Raw genomic sequence first — 14880 nt, 5'->3', positions numbered from 1 at the left:
ACCAAAACTAATGGTGTGCACGGTATTCCCTGTCTGAAAAGGACCACTGTACCGACCCCTGGACCGATATTGATAACTGAGCCAAATCCGGTGGCGTGTGCAAAGTCAGGAGATCATACTTCCTGCAAAAAGGCAACATTGAGATCTGTTTCCTGTAAATACTCCCACAATTCAAGTATCTTGGTAGCAGAAGATATCCTTTTTACATTTATAGGAGCTAAACGATATGTTTGGGCGTTCATGAGTGTTGCCTAAGATGACATTTCTTCAGACCAGGAAATCTTTGGACCGCACTGCAAGTTCCGGGGTGCAGTTTTATTTTTCGCTTGTCGTTCTTGACTAGCGAAAGCGTATTTACACCTGCATTCATTTTGGTATCGTTTTTTAACTGACATCGGAAGATCTCCAGTTCATTTCTTACTTGATTTCCTTATTTTTGATTGTTTTATGACCTGTTTCTTTGAAAGTAACCTCTTGTTGTGATGCCAGGGCTCGTTTAGATCTCGATTGTCTCTGATGTGAATCCGGTTGAGAAAAAGAAGTAGCATTGTACATACAGTCTAAAGACTTTGTTTCATCTATTTTCTGGATTGCACCCTTCTGAGTTTTAGTAATTATTGGGATTTGGTCTCCCTCTATTGGTTAAGTATGAACCATGTCTACATCGTGAAAGGAGGTGTCTTCCGTCCTTTGCTGAAAATCTCCTGGTTATGATTTTGGTCGCAAATGGAACGAAGTGACTCTTTCGACTGTGCACTATGTGGTTAGATTGTGAGCATGGTGGTTTGTCTTCGCTTCCATGTCTTTGTGTTTGGTCTGTAGTCTGCTGCTCTAATGTGCTGGTAGTCGCATTCATCAGTTGTATCTGAGCCTTGGTGCGCCTTTTCTGGCACACCAGTTATGTGGCACTACTATCGATTACCCGGCTGTACTACGATCTTTGCCCCTGTTGTTATCTGGAGGCGGGTATTTGAGGTAGGGGAGTTGGTCGTCGGACTCGCTACGAGGCGCTAACACGTGCTTCAGGGAACGAAGGAGCAAAACACGCGTGCTTGGCCAGCAGTGGCGCGGCCGGTCTACTTTGCAGGACGGTCACGAGTTTGTGGTGCACCTGCCTGATCTCAACTCCGGGCGCTGATCGTCGCCTTGCCTTGGTACCTGTTTTATCGAACAGACCATTTCCTCGAGACCATCTCGAGCAACGCTCTCCATCGGAGGTGTTAGTGGTTTTGGTGCCTTCGTTTCGTGGAACTATTTGCGTTGTAGCGAGTGTCACTTGTGGGTTGATTGGTTGGTCTAGTGCATGTGCTGATGAAGTAAGTGCAGGCGGCAAGGTGTGTGACCGGAAGCAGACCAGCAGTCAATACTTCCTTTAAGGAAATCAGCATCCCCGAAAGATGTAGTGACTGTAAGCTATTGAAGATATTAGGTCATAGTCTAGTTGTAATTTACTGCATATCAAACTTAAACAATTCGGTTACACTTGCAGACCTGCGCAAGAAAATTAAGGTGCACAAAATCTAGTTTTTGCTGAAGTTGTGCATTTGAATAACGTAATATTATCTTGAAATTTCTCCATTTCACCATTGTACACATAGTCGGAAAAATTATATGTGGAAATATTGTTTGGGAAGAGTGTGATGGTCTGATACTATATTTTCAGCATTGGATTTGTGTACATTGCATGGGGGCTTAATTATATAATTACGAAAATAATTTTTATTTTTCGTAGCTGTATGTCCGATTACGCTGTTTCGTAAACGGTTGGCCCTGACTAGTATTTGTACGCAATCTGACTGCATAGAATAACAGCAAAGAATGAAAGAAAATTTCCGTTACACAATTAATTAATTAAGCCCCTAGCAACTATAAAACGTACGAAACCAAAGCACAAGTGTAGTTGTTCTGTGTGTGGGAGTGTGATTCAACGTACACATCTGGCACGGTTCTTCTTCAACAAGACAAGAAATTTTAAATACCATTTATACTGAAGTAATTAAAAGAAAATAGAAATACTATAATTGCGCAAGAAAACCAGAATTACACTCTAATACAAGAACACAAGTCAGATGCTTTGTTGACTGAACTTGTAATGACGCATTATTTACGACATTAAAATAATAAGAAAAAAAAGCGAGTTTTGTTACCTTCATATATATTGATGCAAAGCACTCTAATCATTACAATATCTCCATTAGAACAACATCTGCTGTCTAGCCCATCAAACAACCGCATAAAACATGGAACAAGCACTCTCCACTACGACTTCTCGACAAGAACTTTTCACTACGACATCTCAGCAAGCACTCACTAATACCACATCTCGACCAGAACTGCCAGTGGAGGCGGCTGAATAATACTCTTTGGCGCAATCTCTGGCGCTGTGGCTCAGTGTAGCCACCTTTCATATGCCCTGTCTCCACGGCCCAGAATTTGATGGTATTTTTGCCAGCATTGGTGGTGAAAATACCACCAAATTCGTCCACAAAAATACAGACAAAAATAAAAGATAATATTAATACGTAAATATCACATAATTAGATAAAATTTTGGCTTTGCACTGACCTTTCAATAACCTAATATATAAAATACAGTAAGCAATACAAATTCTTTCATACATGTGACTTTACATAATAGTTTACACAATACACAAAAAATCAGTTTATACAAATGTTCACATAAAATGCTTTCAATTATTAAAAAAAAACAAGTAATTGATAGTTCCAGCAGTAGCACCCAGCAATGGTCAACAGGTGCAGACACCAACAAGTGACATCATTCAGTAGAAGCAGTTCCATCAGTGGCACCCAGTAATGTTGACAGGTGCAGACAGCAACAAGTGACATTATGTCAGTAGAAGCAGTCCATCAGTGGCACCCAGTAATGTTGAACAGGTGCAGACACCAACAAGTGACATTATTTCAGTAGAAGCAGTTCCATAAGTGGCACCCAGCAATGTTGAACAGGTGCAGATACCAACAAGTCACATTATCTCAGTAGAAGCAGTCCATCAGTGGCACCCAGTAATGTTGAACAGGTGCAAACACCAACAAGTGACATTATTTCAGTAGAAACAGTCCATCAGTGGCACCCAGTAATGTTGAGCAGGTGCAGACACCAACAAGTGACATTATTTCAGTAATTATGTCAGTAGAAGCAGTTCATTAGTGGTACCCAGCAGTGTTGAACAAGTACACACAGCAACAAGTCACATTATTTCAGTAAAAACAGTCCATCAGTGGCACCCAGTATTGTTGACAAGTGCAGACACCAACGAGTGACATTATTTCAGTAGAAGCAGTTCCATCTGTGGCACCCGGCAATGTTGAACAGGTGCAGACACCAACAAGTGACATCATTCAGCAGAAACAGTTCCATCTGTGGCACCCGGCAATGTTGAACAGGTGCAGACACCAACAAATGACATTATGTCAGTAGAAGCAGTTCATCAGTGGCACCTAGCAATGATGAGCAGGTCCAGACAGCAGTCCATAATATTCACTATCACTAATCACACTGTTCATCAGAGATTATAAGCAGAAATTAAACATGTCCTAGTGGCACCAATCATGTAGAAAAAGTACAAGTAACAGTCCATAATATTCACTATCACTGATCACACAGTTCATCAGCAGAAATTAAACATTTCTAAGTGGCACGCATTATGTTGAACAAGTGCAGGTAACAGTCCATAATATTCACCATCACTAATCAGACAGTTCAGGCATGAACAATAGTTTGAACGCACACACAATTGCTTTTACAAAATTATTCTCAATGCTCTTACACTAAACATACAAATTATAACAAACACTCAAATCATATCAGATAATTGTCATATTAACTATTACAAATACACAAATATCAGTAACCTATAATATTTATGAGTGTCAGTGCAAGCCACTACAAACAAGTAAAATAATATTTAGGAGATAGGTCGGTACCAATTTGGGATTGGGAAAGGAAAACACACAAAACACACTCCCTCATCTTTCGTCCACATTAGTGCTACTGTGTAACTGAATAGTGTTAACTGTGTAAATACAATTCTGTCAAAGATTTGGTGTTCAACTTGTGTATCAAGTAGTAGTGGCACAGTGTATAACAGTCAATAATAGTTAGTCAACGTCATAGTCATCATGTCAAGACCAATGTTTGCGAAGCCAGATCAAAATGTACGGTTGCTGAACAACTGTCAGTGTGCCAAGATGTGCAAATACTTCCTCTCTCTAAAAAAAGTATATACTGCTTAGTGATTTAACAAAGTGTGTGTGTAAACTATCTTCCTTCTACTTGAGTGTTCTAGTCTGCCAACTTCATCTTCCTTGTTCCATATAGACCAACAAAACAAAACAAAAATATGCTCCTCACTTACTTTACCTCTTATCCACCAAAACTCCAATAATCATCAGCATCACATAATCTCAATACTTCAATAATACCTCTTACATCGATGCATATAAACCTTCATCAATATCATTTACCTTACCTCTTGTCCACCAACTCCAATAATCATCAACTTCACATAATCTCAATAATACCTCAATAATACCTCTTCAATATGTCGATACATATAAACCTTATTACCAATATCATTTCACTTCCATAACAACTCTTTCCTCTAGTCAGTCTCCTCGAACAAGTACAGATAAAATCCTAATGCAAACCTCATCATCCCATACAATCCGAAGACACACTGTCAACACACAACCTCTGTGTAATCCATCCGACCCAAATCTTCTACTCATTATAAATTATAAGATACATTTTGGTTACCTTGTCCATCATTAAACAAAAGAAATGCATAAATGACCTCTAACAGACTTTAGTTCGAATAACTCTCAGTAATTAAGTACGATTACGGAGTGTGAATGATCATAATATTTCACAGTGTGTACACCACTTCAAGAATCATGGCAGAAGCAAACATGCGGAGTATTTTTTGTGTCAAGTGTCACTTACTATTTCAATTGCTCACGAAAAATGCAGTGTAATGACTGTCAATGGTCTAAACCTAGTGTTGGTATGTCATGTCGTTAGCTTCCTTCCTATTAGCATACATTTATACAGCTTTCATAAAACCTCCAGCTCATGTGACTTCTATGAAGTTTCTTGTACTAATGTTGTTCGTCGAATTATAGCAGTTCATTTACTTATCTTAAAAATATAAGGTTGGTTGGTTGGTTGGTTTGGGGAAGGAGACCAGACAGCGTGGTCATCGGTCTCATCGGATTAGGGAAGGAAGTCGGCCGTGCCCTTTCAGAGGAACCATCCCGGCATTTGCCTGGATTGATTTAGGGAAATCACGGAAAACCCAAATCAGGATGGCCGGACGCGGGATTGAACCGTCGTCCTTCCGAATGCGAGTCCAGTGTCTAACCACTGCGCCACCTCGCTCGGTAAATATAAGGCACTGAGCGTAAGCAAAACATGCAATAGCGAGTAAATATACCAGTAGAGAACATAATGTCAACAAGTGGATGCAGCACAATTCCTACAACGAGGCTCTGCCAAGCGAACAATCTATAATTAATACCATAATGTGACCTAAACTCTATGTTCATACACAGTATATTAGCATTTCTATATACCAAATTAAAGAGTAACTGTGACGACAAAACAGAAATGTGTAAATATGCAATCCATAAGCAAGGCAGCAAATATGTTATCTAACATAATAAACAGGTCATTAGCATCATATCAGCATAAGCAAATAAATGTTCATATGTAATCTTAATAAGTAAACATAAAGGCGCAAGCAGATAAATCACAAAGTATAACTTACATACATAACCATATCAGCACAATTAATCAGGTGACAATTATAATTTAAATAAATAAGCACAGCAGGCACATAATAAAAAAATGTGACATCAGTAAAAGAGCATAGCAGCCAAGCGATGCATAATATACACAAGTAACAACCCTATTCATTAATCAATCATTGTCAAAATCAGTTAATGTACGCAAGCACGTCGCTTCACAAGTAAATTCATAGAACATGAAATTTAGCACAAAGTCTGAATCACCTAATCGCGAGCAGCAAATTACGTCTAAAGTACGTACCTAAGTGGAATTATGTTACCTGGAAAATAAACTCAATTAATAGTTACCATTTTAGTTTATTAGATTCTTCTTCGAAACTACATTCTTCCTGAAATTTTCTCGATAGCAAGTCCTCTTAACGTCGGACACACACAGAATTTACCTGAACGTCTTAAATATTTTATACAACCATATCCTGAAAAATACTGAAGGTTAATAACATAATTTTTCAAGTCACTATAGCTTTCTACTGAATTTAATCGGAGAAATTAGACTGTGTATTTGTTTACGGCTGTCAGTGCATTCGCACTGAGCGCTCGATCTGCTGTAGGTACGCGTGACGTAGGAAGTAATTGTTTGCGGTGAATGACTGCCTTGTGCGGCGCGCAGACTTGGCTGTTACTTTGAGTATGTGCCGCCCCCAAAACACAGCGCGGTATCCTTGCATTCTCCATGTGTTTACGTATAACTGTTGATGACTCAAAAGTATGTCATTCCACAAAAATTTTAACGTTTGATATATGATGTATTCCCTTAGAGCGTCGAGATTTAAGAGTTTCTACTTCGACAGTGTTATCATGAATAATTTTGCGAACTCTATATGGACCGTTATAAAGCAGAAAAAATTTGCGACACAAGCCTTTTCCTTTGTGAGACAAACGAAGAGACTTAATCAACACCTTTTGACCAACTAACAAGGTTTTTGAAGGACCAGGACGTTTAGCAGATTTCTCTCTTCTAGCAGCCGCAGATGCAATATTTTGCTGAGCCAGATTCACAACTTCAGAATGCCGCAGTTTCCGTGTAGGGGGAAAAGGAACGATTTCAGAAATGCGATTTGTCGGTGCTTTGTTTTTTAATATCAGTATAAGCGGTAAAGAAGTTGAGTCATTAGGAAGTTCATTCAGAATGTTTTGAAAAATATGAAGATACTGATCCCAAGTTCTGTGATTCTGTTGACAATATAGACGACACAATTTATTGATTTCCTTCATCCATCTCTCTGAAGCGTTAGATTGAGGGTGAAAAAGTGAAATGAAGATTGGTTTAATCTTACGACGCCGTAGAGTACGAAGCCAAATTTTAGAGCAAAACTGTGATCCATTATCTGATATAATCTTATCAACATTCTTCTTTAAGAAAATGTTTGATGAAAGCATTAGATACTGAACGAGCTGTTGCTTTGCGTAAAGGTGTAAAACACACATATTTTGATGTCAATTCCACTGCTACGAAAATGTACGCAAAACCATTAGTAGAACGAACCACTGGACCGAAAAAATCGACTGCAGCCATCTCCATTAATTTCGCGGAAATGATAGGTAACAACGGTGCTCTGTGAGAAATAGTTGGCGGCTTAGCCTTTTGGACATAATTTTCATTTGGCAAGAACAGATCGAATACTTTTTTCCATATTACTGAAGTATCGATTTTCTCGTAATTTATGGAAGCATTTTCTGGGACCAAAGTGTGCATAACTGAAATGTGTGTACCATATCAATTTATTGACCCACTCATCAGGAATACAAACTAACCAAACAGAGTTGTCGACCGATTTTCGTTTAAAAAGAATATCATTGCAAACTAAATAATGCTGTCTAATCGCTACGCTTTCCTTTCTACTCCACTTCTCTTTAATGTCCTTCCAGATTGGATCCTTATTTTGCTCCTTAACGATGTCCTGGAGCGAAGACGAAATAAAATTCTCAAACGCAACACCTTGAATATACATCAAACAATAATTGTTTTTCTTGCAGTCCTCTTCAGCACTTTGTTTCAAACCCATAGGTGCACGTGATAAAGCATCAGCAACAATATTAGAAGAACCCTGTATGTAAACAATACTAAAGTCAAATTCCTGTAAGTACAGCGCCCATCGTGACAATCTTCCATGAGTTAATTTTGTCGACATAAGAAATTCCAGAGCTCGATGATCGGTGTAAACCTTAGTATGTCTGCCATACAAAAATGTTCGAAATTTTGTGAAAGCCCAAACAACAGCTAAAGCTTCAAGTTCCGTAATCGAATAATTCTTTTCGGATTTAGAGAGAACATGACTTCCAAATGCAATAGTCTTCTGCACTACAACGCCGTTTTCTTCTATCTCTTGAAATAAATGTGCACCTAGGCCTTTGTATGATGAGTCCGTCACCAAACAAAAATCTTTAGATAAATCCGGATGTGAAAGAAGTGGAGCAGCAACTAAAGCATCACGAAGTAGTTCAAATTCTGACTGAGCTTCCTCATCCCAACACCAATTAGAATTCTTTCCAGATAATTCACATAAACGAGGTGTGACCAAATTGTCCATTCTAGCAAAGCGTCTAAGAAAATTACAGACACCAAGGAAACTACGAACATCACGTTTTGTGGTAGGAACAGCATAATTACGAATAGCGTCTAGTTTCTCTGGATCAGGAAGAATACCTTCTGTAGAAATAATGTGACCGAGAAATTTCACCTGAGAACGACCAAATTCAGATTTTTCCAAGTCCACTGTAATGCCAACTCTTACAAAGATACGTAATAATGAATCTAAAATTTTGTTATGCTCACTCCAAGAACGTTTAGCAATAAGAATATCGTCAACATATGAAGTAATATTGTCACGAAGATAAACAGGTAAAATTTCGTTTAAACTACGAATGAATGCTGCAGAAGATACAGTAAGTCCAAACGGTAATTTCCGAAACTGGTAACAGTTACCAAAGGCTAAAAAGGCAGTGTATTTTCTACAATCAGGGTGGAGTTCTATTTGCCAAAAACTTGCGCGCATATCAGTCGTGGATAAAACTTTAACTCCATGGAAATGTTGAAGAAGTTCATCTAAATTTTGTGGATGGTCAGTTTCAGGATTGATGATATTATTTATCTGTCTGGAATCCAGAACCAAACGAATTGACCCATCCTTTTTAAGAACGACGTGTAATGGGCTGGTATAAGGATTGACTGCTGGCTCAATAATGCCCTGATCTAACATGTATTGAAGTTCATTCTTAACATTGTCTCTGTAAGCCAAAGGAATAGCGTACATTTTTCCTCGAAATGGTGTGTGCTCTTTTACTTTAAATAGATATTGTAGGCCTTGTATAGTTACTGTGTGATGACTATAGTTCAATTCATTTATCTTGGCGGCTCGCGCATGCCCGCCCAGACGCGGGAGATTGCAGCGTTGCCAGTTGTACGCGCCAAGAGAAGCAGCGCCGTAGCAGTGTAGTTCTCAAACTTACGTTTAGGGGGGAGCGCGCAGTTTATGAAGTAAAGCCACCACGGCCGCATTAAACCTTTCGCTGCTACAGAGACGTGCTCCCCGCATTCCACGCCGTGCGCGATTTTGTAACCACTGCACTGCTCGCCTGTGCAGACACATAGTGTTCCGACTGCTTTGACACACTTATCATTCGATTTCACAAAAACTATTTGGCCCAAAAATTTGATTTTGACACATCTTCTTGACTGATACCTTCCCCCCATAAATGACTTAATTTTGTTTCGATTTTCAACGCAGTTATATTGCAGCATTAAATGTAGTAAACCATTGCACGAAATTTTGAAGAGTTTGCAGAGGTAAAGTTCATAGCGTATACTTTCCGTATGTTCGATTGTAGTTACCACAATGTTGAGAATGAAATGTGGACAAGATACCTAAATTACATATAAAATTTACTGTATAACAACATCTCATTTAATTTAAGTACCAGATTGGTGTCGTATGTAATATTGAGAAATATTCCGTCTTTCGCGACTGTAATAAAAGTTTTACTTACACCGGGCGCGTTTGACTTTATTTTAAAGCACTTCAGTCAATCAAAAGGAAGTACACAAAATACGTTAAACAAAACTGTGGACTTACAAAAACATTAGGACTTGAATATACTGTGTATCAGTGCTCTGAGCTATGTCAAACATAATTTTTGTGTGTGGCACACACAAAAAGCATTTATTTGCTAAAACACTGATCGGCCGACACAAACGTTGAATATTGTGTTACCTCAGCACAAAACTACGAAAGGTGACTTGGCAATGGAGGAGACAAAATGCTGTCCAATGAAGATGCTTCAAAAGAGAAAACCGCGTCTGGTCTAAATAAGACGCTTATTACAGTTGCAGAAGAGGAATATATTTCAATACCATTGGTAAAATTGCAACTGTGGAACAAAAACAAGAAAGAGAACATGAGTATTATTGTGTATGTGCTTTACCCTTCATTGTTGTCAATCGCTGCGATAGTCTTCTGCATCGCTGTAGTCAGTGTCGCAGTCCGAATCATCAGGTCTTAGAGTTATGACGATGGATTCAAGCAGACTGTCAATAACAATTTCCCTGTCCATGTCCTCCTCCTGTAGCCTTTGTGCATGCCGAACACATTCAGCCCATGCTGAAGAAGTAATTCTGTCAAGTGCTTCGTGCAGAAGCCTTTCTGTATCGGCAATTTTAAATGTCACGTTTCGTTCTGCGACATACCCTTTCACTTGTGCCCAAATTAACTCTATCGGATTGTATTGGCAATGGTACGGTGGCAAACGCAAAACTATGTGTCCATGTTCCTGTGCAATACAATCGATTTCATAAACTTTTGTGTGAGGCTTATGAAGCGCTACAAGATTCAACATTTCAGCACGAGTTTGGTTGGCAGTATGTGGAATATTTTTACTTGCAAGCCATAACATGATATCGGCTTTTTTTGTACTTGTTGTGGGTGTCTTGTCAACAACAACAGAGTGATAACTCGCATTGTCCATTACAATCACCGAGTTTGCAGGCAAGTAATGGAGAAACTGATTCCTAAACCACAATTTAAATGCCACAATTTAAATGTCTCAGAGTTCATTTCGGAATGATAATCCCCTGAATTTCTCTTTTTTGCCCGGAACACTAATTTGCTTTCTGGAATGAATCCAGAAGCAGAACCAGCGTGAAGCACAATTATTCGTCCACCTTTACCAACTGGTACTTTAAACCCACCCGAACCATCACTCATTTTCCAACACGCTTTCCTTGTGTGATTTTGGTTCACCCATGTTTCGTCCAAGAAAGAAATGTTCTTATTCCCGGATTTTCTTACTTCAATAATACGTCTTAAAAACTGTGCCCTTAAAGCAGCGATATCACTACGTTCCATTAAAAACTTTCTTCCGTCATTTGTATGTACATATTTGAATCCAATGTTTTTAAGTATTCTATTCATTGAAGTCATGCTACCTTTAAAATTTATGGTTTCACGCATTTTCACAGTGATTTTTTTTACAGTAGGAAATTCGCCTGTGTTGTACATGTTGAGCACTTCTCGTCTTAGAACATCTTTGTCGAAATTATCTAAATTAGTTACAGTCCTCTCACGAGTGCGATATTTCCCTGGCGATCTGAAAAGTGGGCTTCCACAGGTCTCCGTAGATAACTTTCCTTCATTGGCAATCCGCTGAACGGTTCTCAAGCTAACGCCTGTCGCTTCTGCAGTGCGTTACTGAGATCTGGCGACATCCGTGATAGGTCCACCGTTTTCTGCTTCGCGCTTGAAAAAAGCGTGAATCCGGTAAATTATGTCCCTCGCCTGTTTATGGAGAGTTTGTCGCTTACCACCATTATCAGCCATGACAACTTGCAAAAAATGCGATAAAAATTCACCAAAGAATAACTACAATCACATTTAACACTCGCACTCGCCAAGACATTCCCAGCAGACCGTTCAGAAAACTACTGAACACTCATTGGCTGTCAGCGGATGCGTTACGTCAGGTGCGTAGAACGAGCCTTAAATCGACCGCAGTCGTTCATGGTTCCAACTATACAGAGTGTTCATTTTAATTGGAGACATTGAAATATCCGCAAATCTACACATCGGATCAAACAAATTTATAACTAAATTTTTTTTCTCTCAGAGGGGGGCATCCAATGATACCAAATTCGACGAATTTGTAGTCAAATTTGTTATAGTTGGATGTCCCCTTCCGGAAGGAACTAATTTTCATTAGGATTTCTTTTGGCTCTGTGTGTCGTTTTCAAGAGATTTCAATGTCCCCATAAAATGAACACCCTTTATAACATAAACAGTGTTTATAAATTGGGAAATATTCTATCTTTAGCAACTGTAACAAAACTTTCTTTATACCAGAGTCATTTCGCTTTTTTCTAAAACGTTCTGATTAAAACGAAGTTGGCGAAGTACACAAAACTGAATTTTGGACGTAATAAAACATAAAACTAAAATATATTGCCAGTGAGGCACAGTGCGCAAACATTTTGTTTTTGTCACAACGGACAGCAAATACTTGCCAAAACATAGATCAGTCGACGAAACCATTGAATATGATGTTGCCAAAGCAGCGAAGCAAAGAATTCCGTCAGACAATCAAATAGCTCGGCAACGTACGAGCCGAAATTCTGCTCTAAATAATACTTTTAATACTGCCGCAAAAGAATATATCTCAATATGAATAGTAAAACAGCGACTGCGGAAGAGGCGATATACAAACAAAACGGATAACATGAATATTGTATGTGTGCCTTTTCGTTGTTTTTAATTGCTGTGAAAAGAAATATTGGAGGAGAAAATTACAAAAACTGAAAACTTATTATGATTATAATGAAGCACAGGAAATTTCAAAACATTACATTCAAACGAATAAAATTCATTAAGTAAGACACTTCGCTATTGTTTTTAAATAAATAAAATATTTAGTATGCAACAAGCCTTGAACTCAGAATCTTCCGATTAGCAGCCCAACACCTTAACCATTACGCCAATTTTTTTTTTTTTTTTGTAAACATATATATTTATTTAAATATTTTAACAACGATACATTTAAAAAAAGACATTTTATTCTATTAATCTATTATCCTAGTGATGGTTAATATTATTGTCATTTTATATGTTGTCGTTTTTATATTTTCCTTTTTCGTTTTTCTCTTATTGTTTGTTCCTTAAACCCTTTTACATGGCCATTTGTCGTCTTTTTTTTTTTTTGAGGGGGGTAGACATTGCAGGACAGGCATAACAGTTTATATTTGGCATCGTTGCATTGATTTGAGTTTATGTGATGACACAGGCACATTGTGTATTCTGGTTTGATCTCTTCCTCTAGTTACACTGTTTAGTGGGACAGCATGAAGGAACGTCACCATGATAGGTGGAGCAGAAGTGGAAGAAACTTTTTTTTTTTTTTTTACATATACTACAGAATATACCTAATTGAAGAAGAGAGAAAATTTTGTCATATTACATAAGAGAAGCAGAAAGGATAGTGTGAGTAATCAATAGAATTTTATAGGCACGAAGTAAAGGAAATCAAAATATCTAATAATAATGAGTAGTTGGCACTTTCCACTAGGGAGCACTTTGTGTCACTGATTCCACTAGGAAGAAACACTTTATACTACTATACTTCACTATTTGATGCGAGAAGAGAAAGCTCTTTATCTTTTGTGTTGCACTTGTTCACTATCACTGCACACGTTATTCTTGTGGTGAGTGTGGTGAGGTGGCTGGTGGCGGTGCTGAGGGTCACAGGCTGGGGAGGACTCTGGCGATTGCTGTCTGCAGTGGAATCTGCAGGAAGTTTTTGAAGTTCTCGTGGTATCGCCTGTGCTGCTGGGCCGTCTCGTTCTCCTCCCAGAGGTCCATCAGGAAGGCCAGCCGGTCGGTCTGCCTCCGCGCTACGATGGCGTGTGCCGTCATGGCGAGGATCCAGAGAGTCGCCAGTCGCTTGGGTCGTGGAAATGGGTTGCAGTCTGGGGCGGTGATTGCTTCCACTGTGATGCTTCCCGGCGCCGTTCTGTTGATGTGGGCCACCATCTGCTGGCACGCTTCCCAGATGTTGATGGCACTCCCGCACGTGAATCGGTGCTCGAGGGTGTCGGTCATGCCACATACGTCACACTTGTCACTTGCGACCAGTTTTATCTCCGCCAGTCTTTGGTTGGTTGGTACCGTTCTGTTAATTATTTTGTACCATGTCTCCTTCGCATGTTTAGGTAACACGTTTTCTGAGACGTTCCCCCATATTTGTTTCCAATTGTATTGCGGGAGTTTTTGTTCAGTTTTGTTTTTTTCCGGCTTCCCCCTGAGGGCCCAGTATATTCTCTTGGCTGTTCTGTGGCTGGGATTCGCCACGGTGTCCAGAACGTAACTTTTGTTGGCGTAGTGCAGCCTGACGTGTCGCATTCTGCAGGGAATGTGTCTCGTGTCGACCGGCGCTTCTTGTGATGCGGGCTTGTATCTTCCAATTATCTTGGCTGTGACGCTGTCAGGGTTTTTGTCCTAGATGGCGAGCGTTCGTTTCAGTAGAAGGGCTGCACATTTGGTCTTTATATCAACTACGCAGCTACTCATTTCTGGCATCTCCTGGAGCACTCTAAACGTCTGCAAAATACCGACAAACACTGTTGGGTTGACTATAAATAACTCACGTTGCGTCGAAGTACAATAGGAAATAAACAATTACCGCTGTTCTTTATTGCGAAAAAGCGGTTCATGAGACTGATACAAAAACCTTTCCTTGCTATCGCCTGAATTAGGAGGCTTATTGTTTGTTTGGTTTAATTAATTAATAGAATATGAAGCAATTGGTGTAAAGAATGCTTTTTCCAAACTTTCTATAAAAGAAAGTCTGCTATCAAGACATTGCTTTTGTTCAATTACTTCATTTATGACTGAACGTTTCTAAAATTGAAGACACTCGTCCGTGATCTGCACTGCAGTCGAGATCTGGCAACGTCGTTCTCTGTTCATTGGCTGACTGTGATTTGTGACGTCAAATGCGCAGAACGAACCTAAACTCGGCCGCCAAGATATATGACGCGCACATTAAATACTGTAGCATGTGAAGTCAAAATGTG

At 39.2% G+C, this 14880-nt stretch overlaps 1 pseudogene; it reads right to left on the bottom strand.

Moving 5' to 3' along the window:
• Nucleotides 1-14302: 14302 nt before the first annotated feature.
• The window catches only part of LOC124591264, a 65606-nt pseudogene continuing 65028 nt past the window's right edge, over nt 14303-14880 (bottom strand).

This window comes from Schistocerca americana, chromosome 1 (genome assembly GCF_021461395.2).
Source record: "Schistocerca americana isolate TAMUIC-IGC-003095 chromosome 1, iqSchAmer2.1, whole genome shotgun sequence".
Classification (NCBI taxonomy): Eukaryota; Metazoa; Arthropoda; class Insecta; order Orthoptera; family Acrididae; genus Schistocerca; species Schistocerca americana.
The sequence above is the reverse complement of the archived record's forward strand: the minus strand, read 5'-3'. Positions and strand labels throughout refer to the sequence as shown.